The following is a 7,500-nucleotide window of genomic DNA, read 5'->3' as shown; positions in this document are numbered from 1 at the left end:
GTGCCCCGGCGCCGCCCCTCTGCCCGTCCGAGGGACAGTAGGAAATGGCCATACCGCTTTCCGGCCGATTGCCGCCGGACGTCCGGCCGCATTCGCTCGGTCTGCGCGGCCGGCGGTAGCCGGGGGCGAGGGGCATCGGGCGGTGGCGGAACCAGGCCGGCCCGACCGCTGGGGGCCGCCCGGGCGACGTTTGAATCTGTCGGGTCGGACCGCCGAATCCCGCGGGATTTCGGGATCGAATCTGCGGGTGGAATCGGCACCTCGTCCCGCTGTCCGGTTCCCCCCCGTCGACTGCAACGGGTTTCCGAGGCCCGTCGGTCAGGCGCGGTTCGCTCCGCAATCCGCCGGCCGATCGGCACCGGGCGGGGCTCTACGGAAAGAGGGGACCCTCCGGCGTCGAGTGCCGGCGCACCGACCCCGCAGGCTGACCGGGAAGGTGAAGACTCACCCCGCTGAATGCCCGGCCCCGGGCACCCTCCGGCGCCGGGGCCATAACTTCGGGGAGGGAGGTCCGAGCTCCGCGCGGTCGACGGCAGGTGAAAGGGGCCGGTGCGCCGCGGAAGGCGACAGCAGTCCCGTCAGGCTGCACCTCTGCTCGGGCGAACGGCGTCAGGAAAAGGGGAGAGCACTTCCCCACCGATAGCTCCGGAACGCCCGGACCCATTGGCCCGCGGCACCGGTGGCTGCTAGAGGGCCTCCGGCGCCGTCAGCCGGGGTACGTCCCAGGCCGGCCGGACGGCGGGCAGCCGGAGGCAACGGCCTGGAACGGAGCCAGACTTGAGTCGTTCCGTGCCGTGGGCAAAAAGGCAGGGCTGCGGGTCAGCGCAGTTTGGCAAACCTAGCCGCAAGTGCGGGAAGGGCGGAGGAGCACACGGACGCCGCCTTCCCAAACTGAGCCCAAAGTGCCCAGGCATGCCCCCTTGATCTCGCCTAATCAGTGAGCCCAAAATAATTTCAGAGTGTGGAAACCTTATCCAAAAAGGTCGAAAAGAACGGCCAGAGATCAAGTCCGAAAGGGGAAATCAGTAACAAGCAAGCAGAGTAATCATTAACCAAAAAGCGCAAAATTATGTTAAAAGTGTGAAATCATTAACCAAAAACTCGAAAATAATGTCCAGAGACCAAGTCCGAAAGGGCAAATGGTTAACCAGTAAGCAGAGTAATCATTAACCAAAAATCGCAAAAGTAAGTAAAAAGTATGAAATCATTAACCAAAAATCGCAAAAGTAAGTAAAAAGTGTGAAATCATTAACCAAAAACTCGAAAATAATGTGCAGAGACTAAGTCCGAAAGGGCAAATGGTTAACCAGTAAGCAGAGTCATCATTAACCAAAAATCGCAAAAGTAAGTAAAAAGTGTGAAATCATTAACCAAAAATCGCAAAAGTAAGTAAAAAGTGTGAAATCATTAACCAAAAACTCGAAAATAATCTCCAGAGACTAAGTCCGAAAGGGCAAATGGTTAACCAGTAAGCAGAGTAATCATTAACCAAAAATCGCAAAAGTAAGTAAAAAGTGTGAAATCATTAACCAAAAATCGCAAAAGTAAGTAAAAAGTGTGAAATCATTAACCAAAAACTCGAAAATAATGTCCAGAGACTAAGTCCAAAAGGGCAAATGGTTAACCAGTAAGCAGAGTAATCATTAACCAAAAAGCGCAAAAATATGTTAAAAGTGTGAAATCATTAACCAAAAACTCGAAAATAATGTGCAGAGACTAAGTCCGAAAGGGCAAATGGTTAACCAGTAAGCAGAGTAATCATTAACCAAAAATCGCAAAAGTAAGTAAAAAGTGTGAAATCATTAACCAAAAACTCGAAAATAATCTCCAGAGACTAAGTCCGAAAGGGCAAATGGTTAACCAGTAAGCAGAGTAATCATTAACCAAAAATCGCAAAAGTAAGTAAAAAGTGTGAAATCATTAACCAAAAACTCGAAAATAATGTCCAGAGACCAAGTCCGAAAGGGCAAATGGTTAACCAGTAAGCAGAGTAATCATTAACCAAAAATCGCAAAAGTAAGTAAAAAGTGTGAAATCATTAACCAAAAATCGCAAAAGTAAGTAAAAAGTGTGAAATCATTAACCAAAAACTCGAAAATAATCTCCAGAGACTAAGTCCGAAAGGGCAAATGGTTAACCAGTAAGCAGAGTAATCATTAACCAAAAATCGCAAAAGTAAGTAAAAAGTGTGAAATCATTAACCAAAAATCGCAAAAGTAAGTAAAAAGTGTGAAATCATTAACCAAAAAGTCGAAAATAATCTCCAGAGACTAAGTCCAAAAGGGCAAATGGTTAACCAGTAAGCAGAGTAATCATTAACCAAAAATCGCAAAAGTAAGTAAAAAGTGTGAAATCATTAACCAAAAACTCGAAAATAATCTCCAGAGACTAAGTCCGAAAGGGCAAATGGTTAACCAGTAAGCAGAGTAATCATTAACCAAAAGGCGCAAAAGTAAGTAAAAAGTATGAAATCAGTAACCAAAAAGCGCAAAAATATGTTAAAAGTGTGAAATCATTAACCAAAAAGTCGAAAATAATCTCCAGAGACTAAGTCCGAAAGGGCAAATGGTTAACCAGTAAGCAGAGTAATCATTAACCAAAAATCGCAAAAATATGTTAAAAGTGTGAAATCATTAACCAAAAACTCGAAAATAATGTGCAGAGACTAAGTCCGAAAGGGCAAATGGTTAACCAGTAAGCAGAGTAATCATTAACCAAAAAGGGCAAAAGTAAGTAAAAAGTATGAAATCATTAACCAAAAAGCACAAAATTAAGTTAAAAGTGTGAAATCATTAACCAAAAAGTCGAAAATAATGTCCAGAGACCAAGTCCGAAAGGGCAAATGGTTAACCAGTAAGCAGAGTAATCATTAACCAAAAATCGCAAAAGTAAGTAAAAAGTATGAAATCATTAACCAAAAAGGGCAAAAGTAAGTAAAAAGTATGAAATCATTAACCAAAAATCGCAAAAGTAAGTAAAAAGTATGAAATCATTAACCAAAAATCGCAAAAGTAAGTAAAAAGTATGAAATCATTAACCAAAAAGCACAAAATTAAGTTAAAAGTGTGAAATCATTAACCAAAATGTCGAAAACAATGTCCAGAGACTAAGTCCGAAAGGGCAAATGGTTAACCAGTAAGCAGAGTAATCATTAACCAAAAATCGCAAAAGTAAGTAAAAAGTGTGAAATCATTAACCAAAAACCCGAAAATAATGTCCAGAGACTAAGTCCGAAAGGGCAAATGGTTAACCAGTAAGCAGAGTAATCATTAACCAAAAATCGCAAAAGTAAGTAAAAAGTGTGAAATCATTAACCAAAAACTCGAAAATAATGTCCAGAGACTAAGTCCGAAAGGGCAAATGGTTAACCAGTAAGCAGAGTAATCATTAACCAAAAGGCGCAAAAGTAAGTAAAAAGTATGAAATCAGTAACCAAAAAGCGCAAAAATATGTTAAAAGTGTGAAATCATTAACCAAAAACTCGAAAATAATGTGCAGAGACTAAGTCCGAAAGGGCAAATAATTAACCAGTAAGCAGAGTAATCATTAACCAAAAAGCGCAAAAATATGTTAAAAGTGTGAAATCATTAACCAAAAACTCGAAAATAATGTCCAGAGACTAAGTTCGAAAGGGCAAATGGTTAACCAGTAAGCAGAGTAATCATTAACCAAAAATCGCAAAAGTAAGTAAAAAGTGTGAAATCATTAACCAAAAAGCACAAAATTAAGTTAAAAGTGTGAAATCATTAACCAAAAAGTCGAAAATAATCTCCAGAGACTAAGTCCGAAAGGGCAAATGGTTAACCAGTAAGCAGAGTAATCATTAACCAAAAAGCGCAAAAATATGTTAAAAGTGTGAAATCATTAACCAAAAACTCGAAAATAATGTGCAGAGACTAAGTCCGAAAGGGCAAATAATTAACCAGTAAGCAGAGTAATCATTAACCAAAAAGCGCAAAAATATGTAAAAAGTGTGAAATCAGTAACCAAAAAGCGCAAAAGTAAGTAAAAAGTGTGAAATCATTAACCAAAAACTCGAAAATAATCTCCAGAGACTAAGTCCGAAAGGGCAAATGGTTAACCAGTAAGCAGAGTAATCATTAACCAAAAAGCGCAAAAATATGTTAAAAGTGTGAAATCATTAACCAAAAACTCGAAAATAATGTGCAGAGACTAAGTCCGAAAGGGCAAATAATTAACCAGTAAGCAGAGTAATCATTAACCAAAAAGCGCAAAAATATGTAAAAAGTGTGAAATCAGTAACCAAAAAGCGCAAAAGTAAGTAAAAAGTGTGAAATCATTAACCAAAAAGTCGAAAATAATGTCCAGAGACTAAGTCCGAAAGGGCAAATGGTTAACCAGTAAGCAGAGTAATCATTAACCAAAAAGCGCAAAAATATGTTAAAAGTGTGAAATCATTAACCAAAAACTCGAAAATAATGTCCAGAGACTAAGTCCGAAAGGGCAAATGGTTAACCAGTAAGCAGAGTAATCATTAACCAAAAATCGCAAAAGTAAGTAAAAAGTGTGAAATCATTAACCAAAAAGCACAAAATTAAGTTAAAAGTGTGAAATCATTAACCAAAAAGTCGAAAATAATCTCCAGAGACTAAGTCCGAAAGGGCAAATGGTTAACCAGTAAGCAGAGTAATCATTAACCAAAAAGCGCAAAAATATGTTAAAAGTGTGAAATCATTAACCAAAAACTCGAAAATAATGTGCAGAGACTAAGTCCGAAAGGGCAAATAATTAACCAGTAAGCAGAGTAATCATTAACCAAAAAGCGCAAAAATATGTAAAAAGTGTGAAATCAGTAACCAAAAAGCGCAAAAGTAAGTAAAAAGTGTGAAATCATTAACCAAAAACTCGAAAATAATCTCCAGAGACTAAGTCCGAAAGGGCAAATGGTTAACCAGTAAGCAGAGTAATCATTAACCAAAAAGCGCAAAAATATGTTAAAAGTGTGAAATCATTAACCAAAAACTCGAAAATAATGTGCAGAGACTAAGTCCGAAAGGGCAAATAATTAACCAGTAAGCAGAGTAATCATTAACCAAAAAGCGCAAAAATATGTAAAAAGTGTGAAATCAGTAACCAAAAAGCGCAAAAGTAAGTAAAAAGTGTGAAATCATTAACCAAAAAGTCGAAAATAATGTCCAGAGACTAAGTCCGAAAGGGCAAATGGTTAACCAGTAAGCAGAGTAATCATTAACCAAAAAGCGCAAAAATATGTTAAAAGTGTGAAATCATTAACCAAAAACTCGAAAATAATGTCCAGAGACTAAGTCCGAAAGGGCAAATGGTTAACCAGTAAGCAGAGTAATCATTAACCAAAAATCGCAAAAGTAAGTAAAAAGTGTGAAATCATTAACCAAAAAGCACAAAATTAAGTTAAAAGTGTGAAATCATTAACCAAAAAGTCGAAAATAATCTCCAGAGACTAAGTCCGAAAGGGCAAATGGTTAACCAGTAAGCAGAGTAATCATTAACCAAAAAGCGCAAAAATATGTTAAAAGTGTGAAATCATTAACCAAAAATCGCAAAAGTAAGTAAAAAGTGTGAAATCATTAACCAAAAAGTCGAAAATAATGTCCAGAGACTAAGTCCGAAAGGGCAAATGGTTAACCAGTAAGCAGAGTAATCATTAACCAAAAAGCGCAAAAATATGTTAAAAGTGTGAAATCATTAACCAAAAACTCGAAAATAATGTCCAGAGACTAAGTCCGAAAGGGCAAATGGTTAACCAGTAAGCAGAGTAATCATTAACCAAAAAGGGCAAAAGTAAGTAAAAAGTATGAAATCATTAACCAAAAAGTCGAAAATAATGCCCAGAGACTAAGTCCGAAAGGGCAAATGGTTAACCAGAAAATCCGTCGAATAATGTCCAGAGACTAAGTCCGAAAGGGCAAATGGTTAACCAGTGGAAGGGCGATCAAGCGGAAAAATTTGCCCCGGTTACCCGGGATGGAGTTCCAGAGGTCCGGCCAGAGTTGTCAAATTCGTCCCGCTGATCGGACGCTTGTCATTCGGGTGGCTGGGGGTTGGCGGGGTATCTGCACAGTAGTAGGAGGTGGCAAGTCGGGACTTGGACGTTTATTCCAAGAGTCCACCCGAGCCTCCAGGTCTGCAGAGACCGACCCTAGCTGCCGCCCAACCGACTTTTAAGCCTTTTTCGGATGGGGATTTTTTCCCATTTTCGTCCATTTTTCGGGTTTTCTGTCGGGCTTAATAGGCGGCAGCCTGACCCCCGGCCGAGGCGGGGGGCGCACTCTCCCTTGCGTAAGGGTCCGGATTTGCCCCGGAAAGTGCCCCCGACGGCCTCCCGACCCGGGTGCCTGCAGGGCGGGGGAAAGGGTAGTCCCAGCCGCAGGAAATCATTAACCAAAAGACTTAGCCGTCGGGGCAGAGGCTAAGACCCGGGCTGGTGAAATCATTAACCAAAAGGAATGCACCCTTTTCCGAAAGTGCAGGCCGAAATAAGGCGAGCCTTGGGCCGGGAAGGCCAAAACCCCCAACTCATGGAAGTGTATGGGGTCGGACTCGGCGACTTTCCCGGGCCCCGAGTTGACCTTTCCCCACGGGGGCGGTCAAGTTGCTCCCGCCAAGAGGGCACGTTGCATTTGCTGCCGCTCTAGTCCCCGGGCTAGTTAATCAGTTGCCGTCGGAAGTCCCGATGCCGAAATGAAAAATGGCCGTTGCGGCGATTTGGCGCCTCATTTTCGGAAGGACTACCGGCAGGCAACCCGCCGAATTGACACTTGCGATTCGGGTGGCTGGGGGTTGGCGGGGTACCCGGGAGATTTTCGGGAACTCGATTTTCAGAACTTTTGCTGGCAGCGGTTGCACTTGCAAAGTGGCCGAAGAAGTGCTCCCTCAAGGAAGGACCTTCTTTTGAAATAAAAGACCTTCCGAAGAGTGCCTGGAAGTCATTTATGAGCATTTAAGGGTAAATCTGGCGGACTTTCCATGCTCTGTTGCCGGCTCTGAAATATCGCACAGTTGGGTCTAGGCCGGTAGACTGGCTGTGAAAACAGACAAAGTGTTTTGGCGAGCGAGAGAAAACAAGGCCTTGGAACAGATTGGGGGGTGCGGAGGCACACCACACCCACAGGAAAAGAATTAATAAAAAAAAAACCAAAGTCTATGACATGTCTGTTGGTACAGTGAGAAAAGCAAAGAAGGGAGGCTGCGATGGCAGAGCAAAGCCGACCTTCATACAGATATACATGTCAAAGAAAGAAACTATGCCCGCAAAAGACTTGGTGCGAAATAACAAGGCTCCTTGTGAACGGTTATCTTTGTCTGTCAGGCGCAGATTGTGGCGGCGTCGCCTGGTTTCCTTGGGTTGCACTACATGTATGTCCTAGTCTCAAACGAAAAGTGCGTGCCCAGAATTTTGTCCAAGTTAGGCGACGCACGCCGGCTGGCATCACCTCTCCGTGCGAGCGCCGAAAGCTTTGGTCGACCTGTTTGGCTACGCTGGTCGCGGTTGCTCCTTAC

The sequence above is a fragment of the Heterodontus francisci genome, unplaced genomic scaffold (genome assembly GCF_036365525.1).
Source record: "Heterodontus francisci isolate sHetFra1 unplaced genomic scaffold, sHetFra1.hap1 HAP1_SCAFFOLD_542, whole genome shotgun sequence".
NCBI classification, from domain to species: Eukaryota; Metazoa; Chordata; class Chondrichthyes; order Heterodontiformes; family Heterodontidae; genus Heterodontus; species Heterodontus francisci.
The sequence above is the reverse complement of the archived record's forward strand: the minus strand, read 5'-3'. Positions refer to the sequence as shown.